Genomic DNA, 21606 nt, shown 5'->3' on the forward strand with positions numbered 1-21606 from the left:
CTCCATTATCCTACTTTTTTCATCCACACAATTTTATGTATCTACCTCCCATGCCATCTGGTCTAACCAAAAAATATAGCGGTTTAACTAAAAAGTAAACAACGCTCCGCCATATCACTACCATATATTTATGGGGGCCCTTACCAACGTTTACATCGAAAACGCATAATAGTTTAACTAACAACACATTTACTATTTAACATATTTCTAATAAATATATGAATGTGTGATTCTGATTGGTTGCTAAGTTGATGGGCCCTACTTAAAGAGCCTCTCAACCCGTTAAGCTTGTGACGCCCTAAACTGTTTCTTTTGTTTGGCGTCCCTCCAATGGTGTAATTATATGGCTGAGAAATCGGTGGCGAGGTGCCATGTACATGTACGTCACCCCCACAACAATCGGTCTTATAGTTTATTTTATTTGAATTTTTTTGTTTGTTAAATATGGTTGTTTGTTAAATATTATGCAAGTTATTTGAATTATATCTTTTAACACACACTACAAATAGATCAATAATAAAAATTATATATGATTAGTACATGGTAACAATAAGTAAAATAATTTTATAATAACTTATTGTAATACATTAAAAAATTCATAGCAAGTTTCTTTGTTTTTAGTCAAAATATGTTTGAGAAATTAATCATAGCAAACACTCTCTAATCTTAGTGATTAATTGACAACATCATTCATATAAAAATAGTATATTCCAATGCTCTCAAATGTGCATTTCATCATATATATTATCTTTATGTGATGACTAACAATGTCACTATAGCCTGGTCTAAAGATGTCACAAACAATGTATTAGATCATGATAACCATAATGAGCTATATACATACAAGGATAACAATACAATTTTATTATTATATATTTATAAACCATTTATTGTTTATTGACAAAAAGTTAAAAACAAAAACAGTATACGTGTAGTACTAGTACTAGGATAAAGCTGCTAAAGTGCTAAATGCTAACAAAAAGCTTGAGGTACAAATTAAATTTTATGGTGTCACCTTCTATACCTATTCATATTCTCAAGAAGAATTGAAGAATTGAAGAATTGATACTACTAGGTTTCATGCACACAAGATACCTAGAGTCTACAAGGATAGTGTTAATAGGAAGCCAAAATCTAATAAAAATAAATAAATAAATCGAAACCAAAATTGTATGTTTGGTTATGTGTATCCGTAAAAATCAAACTTTCAGTTAGATTTTATGTGTAACTAAAACTGAAAAGCCCAAATCAAATATATTTGTATTCTGAAAAAAATTCTCAAAATAACCTAAATTAGAACATAGTTTTCAAGAATGATTCACCCCATAAAATGGCCCGTCAAAAATCCATCGTCACGATGATATTTCTGTAGGTGACGATGAAATTCAACTTGGTTTCCAAAATCCAAACCAGACAAACTCAAAAATCCAAAATATAACGTCTTTGAAAAAACAAAAAAGTTGGTTTTCTGCTTCGTTTTTAGCTAAAAACAGAACCAAACTGTACCCAATCCAAAATATAACGTCTTTTAAAAACAAAAAAAAGACCAAAATTTCGGTTTTTTTGCTTCGTTTTTAGCTAACAACCGAACCGAGCTGAACCAAACCAAACCCGCACAAGCAAATCACCCACTCATTCAAGAATGTCAATCTTGTAAATCCCACCTACAATTTTGGGCAATTTGGTAATGAAACCATAGGGGCAAAAGGCATAAAAGACACAAGCAAAATCCCAAATTAATGGCATAGGCAGCTGCTTCAGTCTGTGTTTCAGTCTACTGGTAACACAGTAGTAGTAGTAGTATAGACTCTTTACCATCAAGATGATGATGATGATGTCATGCAAAGATGGTAAAGGTGGGATAATGGATAATGGGAAGTATGTTAGATACACACCTGAGCAAGTTGAGGCTTTAGAAAGAGTTTATTATGAGTGTCCAAAACCAAGTTCCATTAGAAGGCAACAGCTTATTAGGGATTGTCCTATTTTGTTTAATATTGAGCCTAAACAGCTCAAGGTTTGGTTTCAGAATAGAAGGTATGGTTAATGGTTCTGTTTTTTGTGATTAAAGATTGTTGCTTTTTTTGGTTCAAGAATCAAGATTTTGTGAAGATTGTTATATGGGTGTGTGAATCTTTAGTTTTTCTGGTTAAAGTTTGAAGAGGTAGGTCCCAGCAGAGACCAGTTGGTCCCGCAAGACTCACCTTGAACAGGGACGTCTGCGCAAAGGCCATCTGCTCCCGCAGGACCCACCATGCTCGTAGAATCTTACGCGCAGTACGCAAGCTGTACACGCAGGGAAAGCCTCCCAATGGTGAAGTACCCCGCCTGTTCCCGCAGTTGCGGATACAAGCCATCAGGGAAGGCTACCCGCAGACAGCAGGGCTACACGCACAAGACACTAGCTACTTCAGCAGTCACGTGAAGGAATGAGCAAGGCGGGAACAATCCCGCCCAAATGAGCCAGTCTGATTCTGAAAGATCTTTTGTACCATACCTACCAAGGTATGGATAGGACAGACGATCTGACCAGAACAGCCCATGAGCCAATCACAGGGTGACAGCTCACCGACAACAGTGCGAGGAGGAGCACCCTCTAGTACTGTTTGTCACTATTAGCCGCTGCCTACTCACCAACCCTTACTGTGGAGCATGCGCAGCCTACAGTTGGTGGAATAGTGTTACTGTTGGCCGTAACCTATTCACCAACCAGCATGGCCTGCGTACAATCCACAGTCAGTGGGACGTGCATAGTCTACAGTTGGTGGAATAGTGCAGCCGACTTTGTTACTGTTGGCCGTAACCTACCCACCAACCAGTATGGCCTGTGCGTAATCCACTGTTGGTTGAACAGGAATACTATTCAGCCGGCTGTACCTTCTAGAAAACCTACCTTCGGCTATAAATACTCCAACATCTTGGAATGGTAAGATCATCTGCTATCCAGTTATCTAGCAATCTCTTAATATACACTTATATTCAGAGCAACCTAGTCTGATTCTCACGCCGGAGGGTGGTCACAAGGAGGAACCCCCCCCTTCTCAGTGACGAGCTTACGGTGTTTGTTTTGCAGGTCTCCTGAAGAACAGCCTTCTCAGCTAGACCTCATTCGTGGGAAACATTACTTAACCCCCAGATTATCTATAATCTGTACTGGGTCACTTAGTGTTTCTTCATTGGCGCCATCCGTGCATAAAAGCTAGAACTATTTTAGTTTTCACAATTTCTGAAGAAATGGTTAACGTTACTCCGGTCCAAAGGCCTGTAACTGACCAAGAAACCCCGGTAACCACCCCAGCAACTGGGGGGAACACCGGCGGTTATACAATCCTTACGAACACTACCCCGACTACCCAAGCCGGGGCAAGTGGAGTAAATATTCCATTGGGGTTCACCGATACCCAACTGGAAAAACGAACGAAGGTCCCTCGCCAAACACTAGATCAAGTGAAGGCGTGGGCCGAAGCACGGCAAAGAGAATTCCAAGCCGAATTGGATGAACGCTTGCGTTCAGCTCAACAGGCTGACGAATTCACCAGTACTCGCCAACACCTCAATATGAGCAGTGACTGCGAGTACTCAGAAGACGAGTTGGAGTCTGATACCGACGCGAACCCTCGCCATAAGGCGAAAGGGAAGCGCAAGGACACGGACGTCCAACCAAAAAGGAATTTTGGGGAAGCTTTTAAACCAATCGTGGAGAGAAACCCGCGTGACTTCTCCAAAACCTTTAGACCAACTGCCACAAATGCAGGAAGGTCAAAATTCGCAAGAGACATTGCGGAGGCAATCGCCCCGAGAAGTGCCAAACAAATGTCAAACATTGGCACTTATGATGGTCTATCCGACCCAGACGACCATCTGAACAGGTTCATTGCGGGGGCTACCGTCAGCAACTGGACGGAACCCACGTGGTGCTACATGTTCCAGATGACTCTGGTCGGAGCAGCCAGGGCATGGTTCGATCGTTTACCGATCCACCACATATATGACTGGGCGGACTTTCAGAACAAGTTCAGCCAGCACTTCAGCCAACAGAGGAAGTACACTGAAGAGCAGTGGACGATCCTCAACTGCGTGAGAGAGGAGGATGAATCTTTACTAGACTTCATCACTCGCTTCAACTCCAAAAAGCTTAGTCTCGGCAACATAAGTGAGGATCTGGTTCGCGCCGCCTTCATCCAAGGCGCCGAATACCCAGAACTTATCCGCACGTTGACGGGTAAGGATGGCATGCCATCCACATGGGATGCCATCATGACGGCGGCAAAGCGCTTTGCCGAGACGGAAAAGCAACTGGGAAGGGACCTTCCCCAGAGTACGCACCTCTACACGCAGAGGACAAGAGAGAACAATGTCCGGATCGCCCGGCAGAACAAAAAGAGGAGGCTAGGTATTTGGCAGTCAAGGGTAAACTTTGATACCTCATCCAGCTCTCGCCCTCTTGTTGGCGGAAGGGACAACACACACCCTTCAAATCGAAAACACCGGTGGACGCCACTCACAAAGAGCGTCACGGAGATATTTGCCACGGAAAAATTGCCATGGCCCAAAGCCCCATCGATCCGGCAGAAACCTAATGCGGATCAAAGCAAATCCTGTGATTTCCACGGGACAAAGGGTCATGGTACTGAAGAGTGCACATCCTTGGAAGGATATTATTGAAACATTTGTTAAGGATGGAAGGCTTGCACATCTCGTGGCATCGATCAGGAAGGGAGGAAGGAATGACAACCGGTACAGAGGTAACGGACGAAAGCCCGTCGACATCAGCATCAACATGGTTCATGGCAAGGTCAGAGGAAGAAAAAGACGGGTGATAGAACCATGCGCATGGAAGGAAGCTGAGGTGCGCTTCCCGCGAGTGCCAGGAGGCCCCAGCAAAGAAGGCCCCATCGTCATCAGAAGCCAGCTGGGGCACTACATCACCTCCCGCACTCTTGCTGACAACGGCGCTTCGTCGACAGTGATGTACAGGCAGTTCTTTGATAAGCTGGATGATGAAGACAAGGAACGCTTGGAAACGGTCTACGCTTCAATGGAAGGGTTTGATGGCAGTACAGAAACACCCCTGGGTATCCTATCTTTCCCCGTTACTCTTACTGATGGGAATCATTCACGCACAGAAGACGTGGATTTTGTCGTGATGAAAAAGCCACACCACACATACGACATCCTATTCGGAAGAGATGGGATGGCAAGATTCAACGCCGTGGTATCTTCAGTCCACGGCATGATGGGATGGCCAACAGCTGAGGGTGTAGCAATGATCTCTGGCATTCCCCAGGTATGCATTGCATCTGTCTCATCTAAACCCAAACCGAAGAAGGCTAAACCAACCGTCACTGAACCAGAAAAATGGGCCTTCAATGGCAAATACCCCGACCAGGCCGTTACCATTGGACCAACAATTGTTGATCCCACCCGCACCTTACTCAAGCGCTTACTGCAGAAAAACGCTGACATCTTTGCGTGGACACCAGCTGACATGACTGGTGTACCCCGAAGTAAGGCGGAGCATAAGCTCAAATGCGATCCGGCTGTTACGCCAATCGTACAAAAGCGCAGGGTAATGGGGCCTGAACAAACTAACGCGTGTAGAACCCAAGTCAAGGAACTCCTTGACGCAGGCATCGTACGCGTTAGTAGATATCAAACATGGGTTGCAAATCCCGTAATGGTACCGAAGAATGACAAACAATGGCGCATGTGCATAGATTTCAAAGATTTGAACAAAGCATGCCCCAAAGATTGTTATCCGTTACCAGAAATTGATCTCAAAGTGGATTCGTTGGCGCCATTTCGCCTTAAATGCTTCTTGGATGCGTATAAGGGGAACCACCAAATCCACATGGCCATTGATGACCAGGACAAAACCGCATTTCGGACGCCCGATGGTACATTCTGTTATAAAATGATGCCATTCGGACTTAAGAATGCAGGGTCCACGTACCAACGACTAATGGACAGAGTTTCATGCCCAAATCGGGAGAAACTTGGAAGTCTATATGGATGATTTGGTCATCAAAAGCCTCGAGCCTGAGGCGATGTTGAAAGACATTGAAGAAACTTTCAACACGCTCCGAAAAATAAACATGAAGCTCAACCCGAGCAAGTGTTTATTTGGGATGGAAGAAGGGAAGTTCTTGGGAGTCATTGTTACTAAAGATGGCTTTAGAGCGAACCCTGAAAAGGTCGAAGCCATTGTTAAAATGGAATCACCTACCACCATCAAACAGGCTCAGACACTGAATGGGCGACTAGTCGCACTTAATCGCTTCTTGGCAAACCATGCGGATAAGTCGTTTCCTTTCGTGTCAACACTGAGAAACTGCTTGAAGAAAACGCACTTCCGCTGGACACCAGAAGCGGAAGCAGCTTTTCAGGAGATTCGGTCACGCCTGATCGAACTCCCAACGCTTACAGCACCACAAGCGGGAGAGGAGTTAATCCTATACCTTTCCGCAACAGATAGAGCAACCGGGGCAGTCTTGCTAGTAGAACGAAAGGGCATCCAGATGCCAATCTATTATGTTAGCCGTGTACTAACAGACGTAGAAACCCGGTACTCTACCCTCGAAAAATTGGTCTTAGCACTTATACACGCTTCACGCAGGTTAAGACGATATTTCCAGGGCCACCCAATCACCATTCTCACCAACTTCAAACTCAAATGTTCTAGGCAAACCCGAATTATCGGGGCGTCTAGCCAAATGGGCAATTGAATTGGGAGAATATGCAATTAAGTACAAGCCAAGACCAGCCATAAAAGGCCAGGTCTTGGCCGATTTTATTGCAGAAGTCCCCGTTTCGCGGGAAAAAGAGTGCCAGGAGGAGGCTCAACCCTCCCCAGCACAGGACGTCAATGATGTCTGGCGACTCTACACTGATGGAGCAGCCAGTAACGAGGGTTCAGGCGCAGGGTTAAAATTAACCAACCCAGCAGGCCAAGAATATACTTACGCTATTCGGCTGGACTTTCCAAGTACGAATAACGAAGCCGAATATGAAGCATTCCTGGCCGGTTTGAGAATTGCGCGTAAGATGTGAGTGAAAAACTTAGAAGCCCACGTGGATTCCATGCTGGTGGCCAACCAAATAAATGGAACATACACGGCTGTGAATGACACCATGGCCCTGTACCTCGCCCAGGCAAAAACCCTTATGCGTGATTTTAGTGATTGTAAAGTCACACGTCAAGCGCAGCGAAAACAAATCTGCGGATGCGTTAAGCAAGCTTGCATCACTAGCCTTCACCCACTTGGGAAAGGACATCCGCATTGAACTCCTCGAAGCACCATCAGTCCCGCACAAGGAAATTTGTGTCATCCAGAACAATACAGAAACATGGATGACACCAATAATAAATTACCTTGCAGCAGGAATACTACCAGAGTCAAAAACACAGGCAAGAAAACTACGCTGTAAAGCACTGAATTATCAACTCGTCAATGACATCCTTTACAGACGTAACTTTCTTGGCCCACTCTTGAGATGCGTGGACAACCAAGATGCCGACTACCTCCTAAGGGAAGTACACGAAGGCATCTGTGGGGTACACGCAGGCCCCCGCGCTGTTGTAGCCAAGCTAAACAACGCGGGATACTTTTGGCCGGGGATGCATACGGATGCACTGGCATACATCAGAAAATGCAGGTCTTGCCAGCTTTACGCACCTAACACGCATCGCCCAAAAAACGAACTGGTTCCAGTCACTTCTTCGTGGCCATTTCAGAAGTGGGCCATCGATGTGACAGCCCATTTCCTACAGCAGCAGGAAATGTTCAGTTCCTAGTGGTAGCCATCGACTACTTCACCAAGTGGATAGAAGCAAAACCTTTAGCCCAAACAACCGCAAAGCATATCAAAAAATTTATTTGGGAATTTATAATTTGTCGTTTTGGACTTCCACAGAATTTGGTGAGCGATAACGGCACCAACTTTGCTGACAAGAAGCTACAACAGTAGCTGAAAGAACTTCAAATCACCCACACCTTTACCTCAGTGGCACACCCGCAAGGTAATGGTGAGGTGGAAAGAGCAAACAAGAGCATCGTCGAAGGCATCAAGAAAAGACTTTTGAAACACAGATCCGGCTGGGTGGACGAGCTTCCGCACGTCCTTTGGGCAAACAGAACGCTGAAGAAGGCCAGTACGGGGGAAACCCCGTTCAGCCTCACTTATGGCACGGAAGCCATGGTCCCGGTCGAAATTGGTCTACCCTCACCAAGGGTCTTGAGTCAGCCAGAAGACAATGATGCGGAAAGACGGTTGGATCTTATGCTAACCGAGGAACGCAGAGACTTAGCCGCAGTGCGTGAAGAGAATTACAAACGACAAATGCAAAAGTACTACAACACGCGGGTAAAACTCTGCAACTTCAAGGAAGGAGACTACATACTGCGTAACAACGAGGCTTCGTACCAAGAACGCCCAGGAAAGTTGGCCCCAGTCTGGGAAGGGCCATATGTTATCAAACAAGTTCTGGGAAAGGGCGCATACCGGCTCGAAAGGCTCGATGGCACTCCCATCCCAAGAACATGGAATGGAGCTCAATTACGCAAATGTTATATGTAGATCAATTCCAAAACTTGTAAAGAAAAGGCCAAGAGCCACTTCTAATGGAAATGATTCTCCTTTCATAATGTGTTTACCTTTATTCTTATGAACTCCCCACTGGTGCCGGTGTTTACCACAAAGGGGGAGAAGTAAGTCGTTACGTGTGGAAGGCGGCAAAACCCGCATAAACACAACGTTAAAAATAAGGGAAACCTACACGCAGGTATGATGTAAGTAAAGTTTAGCCATCCTTGTAAGTGCAAGTGACGGTCTTATCCGCACAATCACAAATAAGGAAGCAAAACTTTAAACTATCATTTACCACGTTCAAAGGTTATCCTAAAAAAATAAAATAAAAAAAAAAAAATAATAATAATACAAGGAAAAAAGGAAACCCTACACGCAGGACAGGTATGGGTAAAGTTTAGCCATCCTACCAAGTGCAAGTGACGGTTCTATCCGCACAATCACGAAGGAGGAAGCGAAACTTTAACCCACTATCAACCACGTTCAAAGGTTAACTTATCCTAAATACTTAGAAATGAGGAAAACCTGCACGCAGGTCAGATAAAGGTTAAAGTTTAGCCATCCTACCAAGTGCAAGTGACGGTTCTATCCGCACAATCACGAAGGAGGAAGCGAAACTTTAACCCACTATCAACCACGTTCAAAGGTTAACTTATCCTAAATACTTAGAAATGAGGAAAACCTGCACGCAGGTCAGATAAAGGTTAAAGTTTAGCCATCCTACCAAGTGCAAGTGACGGTCCTACCCGCACAATCACGAAAGAGGAAGCGAAACTTTAACCCATCATCAACCACGTTCAAGAGGTTAACTTATTCTAGAACACTTGGAAAATTGCTAACTTAAACTAAGTATGCAAGTCATGAGTTTATAAAGCAGGGAATCCAAAGAAGGAAATAACAATCTTATACGCAAAAAGATTTATATTTCAGTAATATATTACAATGGCCGGGTTACTACCCGCCTAGAAGAGAATCTATACAAGTCTAAGCAATGGAAAGGGATCTTCGGGGTCAAGCTTCAGGGCCGCCTCCACTAGGACCCGCTCCGTCAGAAGAACGGGGTGGTTCGAGGAAAGCTTTGAGGACAGCTAACCCATCATCAGCAACAGCTACTTCATCCACCTTTTCCACCACTGGATGCGGGAAGGCGGCGTATTGGTTCAATGCTTGGTCGTAAATGGCTTCGGTATCCACATCGAACAAAGGGAAGTTGGAAGGCGGGACGCCTTTCTCAACAAACCCTAGACCAAGCATGAAGCCGGCTTTTTCCCCATCATCATGAGAAGCGTTGAGGGCTGCGGTCATAGCATCATCGTAGGAGGTCTCTGAAAAGACCCGACGCACAACCTACAAAGAAAAAAATACAAGTATTAGAACCTTTTCTTACAAAAGAAATGCGTGAAGATAAATCTAAACATACCTGAGGCAACGCTTCTCGAAGAAGCCATTGGAGGGCAGCTTGAGCTTCGGTATGGGCGCGTTCGGCTTCGCTCTTGTTAAGGTTGGCAAGTAAAACTTCCTTAGCGGCAGCCTCTTCGACGCCCTTAAGCTTCCGCTCGGTTTGGTCAAGCACCCCCCTCTGGTCCAGGATTTCCTGGAGTTTCTTGGCATCTTCCATTGCCAAGGCTTCATGAGCGCGTTGGAGAGCCTCTAATTTGCCTTTCAGCTCCTCATTCTCCAAACGCAGAGGCTCAGCAACGGCTTCAGCCTGGGCAGCCCTCTCGGTTGCGTTTCGCGCAGTTTCCCTGGCCAGCCGAAGCTGTTCATTCACAGCTTGGGCAGCCTTGGAACGGGCCTCGAGTCGCGCCTGAACTTCAACCTCGAGGGCCTTGAAGGCCTTCTCCTTGGCGGCGGCAGCTGCCGCCAGCTGTTGGTTCTCCTCCCGGAGAGCACGCGCTTCAGATACGTCTTTGGCGCGAGCTGCTTTCAACTTGTCGTTTTCACGACAAAGCAGCTCGATGCGCGGCTGCATCCGGGCCTGGAGAACCCGAAGCTCATTGGTTAGCCTACCCTCCTGGTAGCTAGCCATGGCTTCCCCCAACGCACCATGAGGAGCAGCGTGGCGAGCCCAGTCCACGCACTCCACAGGGGTGCGAAGGGTTGTTCCTCGGCGTATGTTCCATCGTGGAACATACACTTCATTGGAATCCGACACTGAAAAAGAAACAAAGACAGTAAGGAAAAGATGATAAAAAAAAAAGGGGAAAAACAAAGGAACCCTACGCACCTGTAGGGTCAATGACAGGCCGATATCCGCCAAACCCATCACCTGAACCTAAAGGAAATCCATCCAACAGGTCAGGCAGATGGGAAGGTGGCAAAGATCGGCGGGAAGCCCTGCGCGTACCTGATGGTCCGGCTGTCGGTGCCGGTGGCGCGGGCATGGTGGCAGCCGCCGTGGTCGCCGTCGTGGTCTCCGCCGCGGTCGCCGCCTCCTCAAAAGCAGCAGTAACCGCCGGTTCCGTGAAGGATGCTGTAAAAATCGCACTCACGGCCGGCGGTGACGTCATCTCGGCCGGAACAGTTGGCTCGACGGAACGAGCAACTGGACCAGCGGATGCAGGCGCAGGCGACTGGGTCGACGCCTCAGGAAGGCTGACCGAGCCTACCGTCATTGGCGAGGAGGTACTCCCCTGCATTTCACCCCGGATTGCGTCAACATCCACGCCTGCACAAAGAGTGTTAAAAGAAAATTATGAAGTGACAAATCTACAAAGGCATTATGATTATACTTACGGGTTTTCTTGACCCTGAACGTACGGACGGGCGGGGAGGAACCCGATGGAGCCGGCCTCTTGGTAACGGTCACCGTCGTCTTCGTTGGTTCTCCGGAGGTAACGGTCGTAGCCTCCGGAGCAGTGGTCTTCTCACCAACGGGCTTCCCCGCCACCTCTTCACTATCTGACTCCGTGTCAGATAGAACCACTGGATCAGCTGTGGAGGCCTTCTCCTTCCCCTTCACGCCGGCAGCAGTCTTCTTCTTCCGCACAAGGGGAGGACCATCTGCGGATTCCTCAGAAGAAGATAGGATGTAAGGATTTCCAACAGCGGGTACAGCATTGAGGGGTTCGGGATAAAATATCTCCTTACCTGGCCGCCGGTGGCTCAGGATCTCTTGGCCCGGCGGATAGACCTCCACAAACCTATCCGCCGTTTGCTCCAGGATGGGCAACTCATTGTCGTCCAGAGCACGAGTGCCCACCCGCACGGGACTGTCAGCTTCCCGCGGGAACAGGAGCGACTCCAAATTATTCCCCTCTGAAAGAAAAGAAACAGTTAGAAAATAAACTAATATCAGCAAGAAAGACAAGACATACCATAAGGAATAGAGTTCAAACCGTATTCGAGAAGGATAGGAAAACGAGACGCATCCTTCCATACCCGGCTCATCCCCAGCAGCACCATCCCGGACTCCGCAAACCGGTAAACCGGAGATTGGACCCGGGATATCTTCGCGAACCATTCCGCCTCCTGGTAGCTGGAAGCGTGAAGGCTCGGAAGCGCTTGACCCTTCTTGAACTTCATAGCAATAGGGATGGCGCGGGCAGAGATGTAGAAGAACTCCCGCTTCCACGATCGGAGACTGCGCTCGGTCACGCAGATCTTTAAACCCTTAATACGGGTTGTCAGGGTGTACCACCCTTGGACGCACCTCCAAGTATAGAAGGTCATCAGGCGGTCCACGTAGGGCTCAATACCCAGAATCCGGCACACCCACTCGAAGTGCCGGACCTTGGCAATCGCCATCGGATGCACCTCGGTCAGGTGCACCCCGTGCCTCTCCAGGACACGGTACATAAACTTTGTCAATGGGAACCTAAGGTTTCCATACACAAAGAATGCAGCATATACCCCGATCTTGCCACTGGGGGCATCGTACACAGTCTGGTGAGATTCAGGAAACTCAGGCTCGAGGGACTCGAGCATGAACTTCCTGACGATGTACTGGTACTGATCGACAGGTAGAGCACACTGGCACTCGCCAGCAGTACTCCTATCGTCGGCTACAGCTTCAGCATCATGAGAAGACATTTTTGCAGAAAGAAGAGTGATTTCGGGAAAATGCTTGCCTGAAAAAGGGGAGTATTTGCCGGAAATCACTAAGAAGAAGAAGAGAGGTGAAAGTGTGAATTGCAAATAACCCTCTCCCCCTTTATATAGTAATCGCAATTAATGCGGTGAATTTAATGCGGAGGAGAGAGAAATCGACAGTGCAATGAAACTATGACACGTGGCAAAAAGCAAGCTGGCAACAGCTGTTGAAAGGACGTGCCAGTAACTTCGCGGCCACGCGCCCGAAAAAACACGCCCACGCGCCTGAAAAAGCGACTGGAATGACCATGTTCTGTCACGTCACCATAACTTCCTGCACGTCCTGACACAGTCAGAAGAAACTGTCGCACGACGTTTCAGATGTTTGGATTGTTCTTATCCTTACCAACCTTTTGAATTTCAAAATTCAAAAAGATTCAAAAGTAAGCGGGAAAACACCCCTTACCTTGGCAACCAAGTAACCATAAGACGGACGCGGGTACAGTGTTAAGGCAAAACCCTTCACATACCTTGCACCCGCAGGGAATTGAAGCCAAGAATACCCCGGCAACAAAGTAACTATAAGACGGGTGCGGGTGCAGTGTTAAGGCAAAACCCTTCACATACCTAGCACCCGCAGGGAATTGATGCCAGGGGCACCTTGAAAGTAAAGTAACCGTAAGACGAGCGCGGGTACAGTGTTCAGGCAAAACCCTTCACGTACCTAGCGCTCCGCAGGGAATTGAAACCAAGAAGGATCTTCTGGGCAATGCTTGCGGAAACGGAAATAACATCCCCGCATAGCGGGAACGTCGACAACTACATTGTTTGAGGCTCCAGGATGGAATTGGTGGTTTAAACATAATTGATCACTATGTTCAAAACCACTAAAACCTTAAGGAGAATCCACACAAGTGAGACTCAACGCTCCTGACTTGCGAGAAGGTTACATACCTACCCGCATCATACCCAAAGATCAAGCAAAAAAAATCGGGAATTTTTGCAAGTGACATTAGGAAACCCGCGGGAAGAATCCCCACGGAGAACCTTAAAACTAAACCCTTTTCAAAACCCCTTGCTTTAAGTCCAAAAGTTCACCTCACCTTATTAAACATTCGTGAGAAGAACATTGGACTGGGGGGACTTGAAGAGGTAGGTCCCAGCAGAGACCAGTTGGTCCCGCAAGACTCACCTTGAACAGGGACGTCTGCGCAAAGGCCATCTGCTCCCGCAGGACCCACCATGCTCGTAGAATCTTACGCGCAGTACGCAAGCTGTACACGCAGGGAAAGCCTCCCAATGGTGAAGTACCCCGCCTGTTCCCGCAGTTGCGGATACAAGCCATCAGGGAAGGCTACCCGCAGACAGCAGGGCTACACGCACAAGACACTAGCTACTTCAGCAGTCACGTGAAGGAATGAGCAAGGCGGGAACAATCCCGCCCAAATGAGCCAGTCTGATTCTGAAAGATCTTTTGTACCATACCTACCAAGGTATGGATAGGACAGACGATCTGACCAGAACAGCCCATGAGCCAATCACAGGGTGACAGCTCACCGACAACAGTGCGAGGAGGAGCACCCTCTAGTACTGTTTGTCACTATTAGCCGCTGCCTACTCACCAACCCTTACTGTGGAGCATGCGCAGCCTACAGTTGGTGGAATAGTGTTACTGTTGGCCGTAACCTATTCACCAACCAGCATGGCCTGCGTACAATCCACAGTCAGTGGGACGTGCATAGTCTACAGTTGGTGGAATAGTGCAGCCGACTTTGTTACTGTTGGCCGTAACCTACCCACCAACCAGTATGGCCTGTGCGTAATCCACTGTTGGTTGAACAGGAATACTATTCAGCCGGCTGTACCTTCTAGAAAACCTACCTTCGGCTATAAATACTCCAACATCTTGGAATGGTAAGATCATCTGCTATCCAGTTATCTAGCAATCTCTTAATATACACTTATATTCAGAGCAACCTAGTCTGATTCTCACGCCGGAGGGTGGTCACAAGGAGGAACCCCCCCCTTCTCAGTGACGAGCTTACGGTGTTTGTTTTGCAGGTCTCCTGAAGAACAGCCTTCTCAGCTAGACCTCATTCGTGGGAAACATTACTTAACCCCCAGATTATCTATAATCTGTACTGGGTCACTTAGTGTTTCTTCAAAGTTGGTAGCTTTTTAGGTTGTTGGTGTTTTGTTAAGATTGTTACTTGAGTGTGTAAATCTTTAGTTTTTCTGCTTAAAGTTAATAATTTAGTAAATTTTGAATTCTTGATGTTTTGTAAAGATTCTTGAAGTTTTCTCCTTTAAGTTAATAATTTGGTATCAGAATAGAAGGTATGGTAAATGGTTGTGTTTTCGTGATTAATGTTTGTTACTTTTTTTGGTTCAAGAATCTAGATTTTGTGAAGATTGTTATATTGGGGTGTTAATATTTAGTTTTTCTGGTTAAAGTTTGTAGCTTTTTATTAGTTGTGTTTTTTATGTTTTGTATAAATTGTAAAATGTGAGTTGAAATTTTTATTTCTTCAAGTTTATAGCTTTTTAGTCTTGAAATCTTGGTGTTTTGTTAAGGTTATGAAATGGGTGTGCAAATCTTAAAATTTTCTGCTTTAAGTTGATAATTTAGTAAAATTGGAATTCTTGATGTTTTGTATCATGAGTGTCCGAAACCGAGTTCTGTTCGTAGACAGCAGCTTATTAGGGATTGTCCTATTTTGTCTAATATTGAGCCAAAACAGATCAAAATTTGGTTTCAGAATAGAAGGTATAGTAAATGGATGTGTTTTTGTGATTAAAGTTTGTTGCTTTTTGGTGAATGGTTATGGTTTTCTGGTTCAAGAATCAAGATTTTGTGAAGATTGTTATATGGGTGTGTTAATCTTTAGTTTTTCTGGTTAAAGTTTTTAACTTTTTAGGTGGTTTGTTTTTTATACTTTGTATAGGTTATGAAATGTGAATTCAAATCTTTATTTGCTCTTCAAGTTCATAGCTTTTTTAGTCTTGAAAGTGAAATCTTGATGTTTTGTGAAAGTTCTGAAATGTGTGTTTGTAAAGTTTCTTAAATGGCCAAATGTGCAATTCTTTAATTTTTCTTCTTCAAGTTAATAGATTATTAAATGCTGAATTCTTGATGTTTTTTTAAAGATTCTTGTATGGGTATGCAAATCTTTTATTTTTTCTGCTTCAGGTTTATAGATTTTTAGGTCTTGATTTTCTTTAAATGTATTTTTTTAAGTTCATAGCTTCTTTAATCTTGAATTTTTTATGTTGGGTAAAGATTCTTTAATGAGTAGTCTTTTTCCATATTTTGTCATATAGATGTCGGGAAAAACAGAGAAGAGAGGCTTCGTGCCTTCAAGGCGTGAACCGAAAACTGTCCGCTATGAACAAACTCTTGATGGAAGAAAATGAAAGACTGCAGAAGCAAGTGTCACATCTGGTGTATGAAAATGGTTGTTTTCGCCAACATACCGAGAATGTAAGCATTGTTAACCCATTTTATTCACATTCCATTTACTATTCATTTATTGTAATTAATATATGAAGAAACTAACATTTTCGGGTACTGCAGACGACACTTGCTACAAAAGACACGAGTTGTGAGTCGGCGGTGACGAGTCATTTGACTCACAATCCACCACAGGATGCTAGTCCTGCAGGGTTAGTGATTAGTGATGATTAATTCAGTTTTTTTTAATATAAAAGTTCAGTTGGTTGCTAAATCTTAATTTGTGTATTATTTCAAGACTTATGTCCATTGCCGAAGAAACTTTAACAGAGTTTCTCTCGAAGGCTACTGGAACCGCTGTTGAGTGGGTCCAGATGCCTGGAATGAAGGTATCCTTCTTGTTTATTATTTCAGTTTCAATGAATTTGTATTAAATTGGTTTACTTTTTTTTTTTAGAAATATTTGAATTGTTTTTGTTTCTTGTTTATTGTAGCCTGGTCCGGATTCCATTGGAATCGTTGCTATTTCTCATGGTTGCCCTGGTGTGGCAGCACGAGCCTGCGGTCTTGTCAGTCTTGAGCCTACAAGGGTGAGTGCATTTTCAAGTAGACTAAGAAAGTTCAAAATAAAACAAAAAATTAAAATCTTGAAAATTTGAAACATTATATGAGAAAGTTAATGCCTTTTTAGGTAAATAAGAAAGTTAAAACTAAAAAAAAATTTGATTTTTTTTTTAAAAAATTGGTGGATACTGGAACAAAAAATGTTGAAATTTTGGCAACATTTCAAACAATCTTGAAAATATGGTGTAAAGATTGAAAAAAGCTTGAAACTTTAAAAGTTTAATTTCTGGTAGACTTAGAAAATTCAAACTAAAATGAAAAATCTTGAAAAATTTTAAGAGAAAGTTGACATTTTTTTTTAAATTTTTAAAAATTGAATGACATCGGAACAAAAATCTAGTAAATTTGATGGAAATAAGAAAAGCCTTGAAAATTTGACGGCTATTCGAAAAATCTTGAAAATACGCGTCCATGTTGAAAAAAAGCTTAAGAAGTTTAAGTTTTTATTTCAGGTTGCTGAAATCCTCAAGGATCGCCCCTCATGGTATCGTGATTGTCGGACCGTTGATGTGGTTAACTTGCTACCCACTGCCAATGGTGGAACTGTTGAGCTTTTGTATATGCAGGTTGGTAACACTTGATTATATAGCGGTTCATTATTTGTTAACATTTCTTTTCACTTGTATTAACTCTAATTATATTTACTGGTGTAGCTTTATGCTCCTACAACTTTGGCTCCTGCACGTGATTTCTGGCTGCTGCGTTACACTTCTGCTACCGAAGATGGCAGTTTAGTGGTATTAAGTCTATTTAAAGCATCTCATATTCTATTTCTTGATTATAAATTTATTTATAGCAACCAACTTTCTGTTATATGAAAATTTGTAGGTTTGTGAAAGATCACTAACCAACATTCAAAACGGTCCTAACATGCCATCCGTTCAAAACTTTGTGCGAGCCAAAATGTTGCCTAGCGGTTACCTCATTCGACCTTGTGAAGGAGGTGGTTCTATTATTCATATTGTTGATCATATGAATTTAGAGGTAAATATATTGTATTTATTTATATTTTTACTTATACTTTGTTTGAATTTATCAGGGGTGCAAACGAGATGAGCCGATCACTAGGCTCGACCTCAGCTCATTTATTATTTGTTGAATAATTTACATACATTTATAAATATTTTTTATATGCATTTTAGTATATTTATGCATGTGTTGTTAACTATAGGCATGGAGTGTACCCGAAGTGTTGCGCCCGTTGTACGAATCGTCAACCATTCTTGCTCAAAAAACGACAATGATGGTAATTAATATCTCGATTCTTTTTTAATCTTTTAATACATTTGGATTAAACTTATTTAAATTTGATATTTCAACAGGCGTTACGCCATCTCAGACAGATAGCTCAAGAAGCTTCCCAACCAAGCGGCCCTAATTGGGGTCGTAGACCCGCAGCATTAAGAGCACTTAGCCAACGGTTAAGCCGGTCTGTCTATAAAAACCGCCATTTTCGTTAATTCTAACTTTTCCAGGGTCTTTTGTGTAAAATCTTTGATTTCGCAGGGGGTTCAACGAGGCGGTAAATGGGTTCACAGATGAAGGCTGGTCGTTACTCGATAATGACGGGAACGATGATGTCACCATTCTCGTGAACTCTTCTCCCGAAAAACTTATGGGATTGAATCTTCCATTTGCAAACGGATACACGCCTGTTAGTAACACTGTTTTATGCGCTAAAGCGTCAATGCTGTTACAGGTCAGCCTTTTGTTGCCGCGCCAGCTATTTATTTACATGTCAGCCTTTTGTTGCCATGTCAGCTATTTATTTACATGTCAGCCTTTTGTTGCCACGTTAGCTATTTATTTACATGTCAGCCTTTTGTTGCCACGTCAGCTATTTATTTACATGTCAGCCTTTTGTTGCCACGTTACATGTCAGCCTTTTGTTGCGTCATCAGCTATTTATTTACATGTCAGCCTTTTGTTGCCACGTCATCCGTTTATGTACATGTCAGCCTTTTGTTGCCACGTCAGCTATTTATTTACATTTCAGCCTTTTGTTGCCACGTCAGCTATTTATGTACATGTCAGCCTTTTGTTGCCACGTCAGCTATTTATTTACATTTCAGCCTTTTGTTGCCACGTCAGCTATTTATTTACATGTCAGCCTTTTGTTGCCATGTCAGCTATTTATTTACATGTCAGCCTTTTGTTGCCACGTCAGCTATTTATTTACATGTCAGCAAATTTCTTAATTTTTTTTTTGCAGAATGTTCCTCCTGCTCTCCTCTTAAGGTTCTTGAGGGAACACCGGTCCGAATGGGCCGACACCAGTATCGATGCTTACTCAGCAGAAGCGGTCAAACTTGGCCCGTGCAGCGTACCTGGCTCACGAGTTGGTAATTATGGTGGTTAAGTTACTCTTCCACTTGCTCACACGATCGAGAACGAAGAGGCAAGTTAAATCTTTATTAAACAAAATTGTATTCCCAGTTCCCATTGTTACAAAAATCATGACTGAAAGTAATAAAGTTTCAAACTTTATAGTTATTGGAGGTTATTAAGCTGGAGGGTGTTGAGCATTGTCAAGAAGACGCATTAATAATGCCTCGAGACATGTTTCTTCTTCAAGTATGCGGCTTTTCTGATTAACCTCACTATTTTCGGTGTATTTAAAAAATTGTTTTTATGCGTTTAACGTTATGATTTGATTAATAGCTATGCAGTGGGATGGATGAGAATGCTGTAGGAATGTGTGCTGAACTTATATTTGCTCCGATTGATTCGTCTTTTGCTGACGATGCACCTCTTTTGCCTTCCGGCTTTCGCATCATTCCTCTTGATTCTAGCAAGGTTAAATAACATTTTATTCTGTTTTATATTATTATTTATAAAAATTTTTTGCCCTCGAATGCATGCGAATATTGATAATAATAATAATATATGCAGGATGCATCAACTCCAAATCGCACTCTCGATCTAGCATCTGCATTAGATATTGGCGGGTCCGGAAACAAGTTATCTGGTGATCACAATACCGCAAGTGGGACCACAAGATCAGTGATGACAATTGCATTTGAATTTGCATTTGAAACTCACATGCAAGAAAATGTAGCATCAATGGCTCACCAATACATTCGAACCATTATCTCATCGGTTCAGAGGGTGGCATTGGCCCTGACTCCATCTCACATGAACCCCAATGGCGGTCTAACCGCACCCATGGGCATGCCTGAAGCGCATACTTTGGCTAAGTGGATCTGCGATAGTTACGGGTGTTATTTAGGTGTTGAGCTTCTTAAAAGTGGTGGTAATGGAAAGGAGTCAGTTCTTAAGTCGCTTTGGCACCATAATGATGCTATCATGTGTTGCTCTCTTAAGGTGCGCCTTTTATTTTCGGTCAACTGAATCAACAACCAAAAATTCGGTATTCAAAAGGCGTTCGTTATTTTTCCCGGTTTTCAAGCTCGAGCTTGGCTTGTTTATTAAGTATTTATTTAGTTTTCTGTATTTTTATCATACTTTCATGTATAATAATAATTTTTATATAAATATATATATTAATAATATGTTAAATAAAGCTTATATAAACAAAAAAATTAATTTAGGCTTGCGAGCCATTTGAGCTCGATATGCGAAGCATGGGGTCCAATCGTTTACTAAATGAGCCTAAAAAATGTTTGAGCTCGGGCTCCAGCTCGTTTAGGCTTGCGAGTCGCTTGAGCTTGATATGTGAAGCTTGGGCTCAAATCGTTTACTAAATGAGCCTTAAAAAAGCTTGAGCTTGGGCCACATCTCGTTTAAGCTTGGATCATCGGAACTTTTAAAGAGCTATAGTATCTCATGAGCAGCTCGGCTCGTTTACACCTGGTTTTAACAATGGGTTTGATTCTGCTCGGTTTTACTATTTGGGCTTGAAAGTAAAACATAAAAATCAAGCTGCCGGTTTATTTGGGTGGGTTCGTATATTTTAGTTACGCTTCGGTTATTTTGGTTTTGTGATGTAACTATTTTGTACTTATTTTGTAACCGTTGATGCAGGCAATGCCGGTTTTTTCATTTGCAAACCAGGCTGGTCTCGATATGCTGGAGACCACGCTTACCGCACTTGAAGAAATCAGTTTGGAGAAGATATTAGATGAACATGGACGAAAGAGTCTTTATTCCGAGTTTCCACAGATAATGCAACAGGTTATCATCCACCTTTTTTTAAACAAATTAATAATTTGATGCACAAAAATATGATTTTGGTTGATTGTGTGTTATTATTGTAGGGCTTTGCATGTCTTCAAGGGGGGTTATGTTTATCGAGCATGGGGAGACCGGTTTCTTATGAGAGAGCAGTGGCGTGGAAGGTGATTAATGAAGTAGAAAAACCGCATTGCATCTGTTTCATGTTTATTAATTGGTCGTTTGTTTAACTACGTTTTATTTTCAAAACTCGTGTTTGGAAGCAACCGTGATTTGGTTTTGTGTTTTGCTATGTATCCGGGTAGCAACTTTATTTGTGAAGTTGGATACTTGTGTTTTGTATTTCTGTAGTTTGACTTTGACTTGTGATGTGAGCTTGTGTTTTGATGAAATTCGAGTATGACAGCTTGGTCAAACTGCCTATGTCGAGAGTCGAGACTTTTCTGATAACTCTTGAATCGGCTCCTTAGGCTATGTGTGGTGGAGGGGCTACAAAATGGGGCATTTTGTGTCATGTGGCGCCCCGTCAGCAAATGACAGGTTTTGTTTTAGGGGTGTGTATATATATATATAACAATAATAATAAAAACAATATATAATAATAATAATAAAAACAAAGCACAAGCCGGCGACAAATAATACCCCCCCACCATTTATCGCCGGGGGGGGGGGTTGGTGTTCCCTTCAAAAATCGCCCCATTACACATAGCCTTATATTTGCAAGTTACAACACAACTATAAGTCTATAATGACAATTGTAAAACAATAAAAGACCAAAT

At 43.4% G+C, this 21606-nt stretch overlaps 1 pseudogene across 1 annotated transcript; it reads left to right on the forward strand.

The window, feature by feature from the left end:
- Window positions 1-1822: 1822 nt before the first annotated feature.
- Window positions 1823-21252, forward strand: LOC143597595 (homeobox-leucine zipper protein ATHB-15-like; annotated as a pseudogene). The gene is made up of 17 exons (XR_013146937.1): window positions 1823-2037; window positions 15940-16099; window positions 16193-16281; window positions 16368-16458; window positions 16564-16659; window positions 17146-17259; window positions 17347-17430; window positions 17522-17677; window positions 17865-17939; window positions 18016-18122; window positions 18200-18392; window positions 18906-19091; window positions 19184-19267; window positions 19355-19489; window positions 19586-20017; window positions 20678-20827; window positions 20911-21252. The product of XR_013146937.1 is annotated as a homeobox-leucine zipper protein ATHB-15-like (transcript).
- The last annotated feature ends 354 nt before the right edge of the window (window positions 21253-21606 follow it).

This window comes from Bidens hawaiensis, unplaced genomic scaffold (genome assembly GCF_021521415.1).
Source record: "Bidens hawaiensis isolate Kalapana, Puna unplaced genomic scaffold, B.hawaiensis_p1.1 tig00048632_1, whole genome shotgun sequence".
NCBI lineage: Eukaryota > Viridiplantae > Streptophyta > Magnoliopsida > Asterales > Asteraceae > Bidens > Bidens hawaiensis.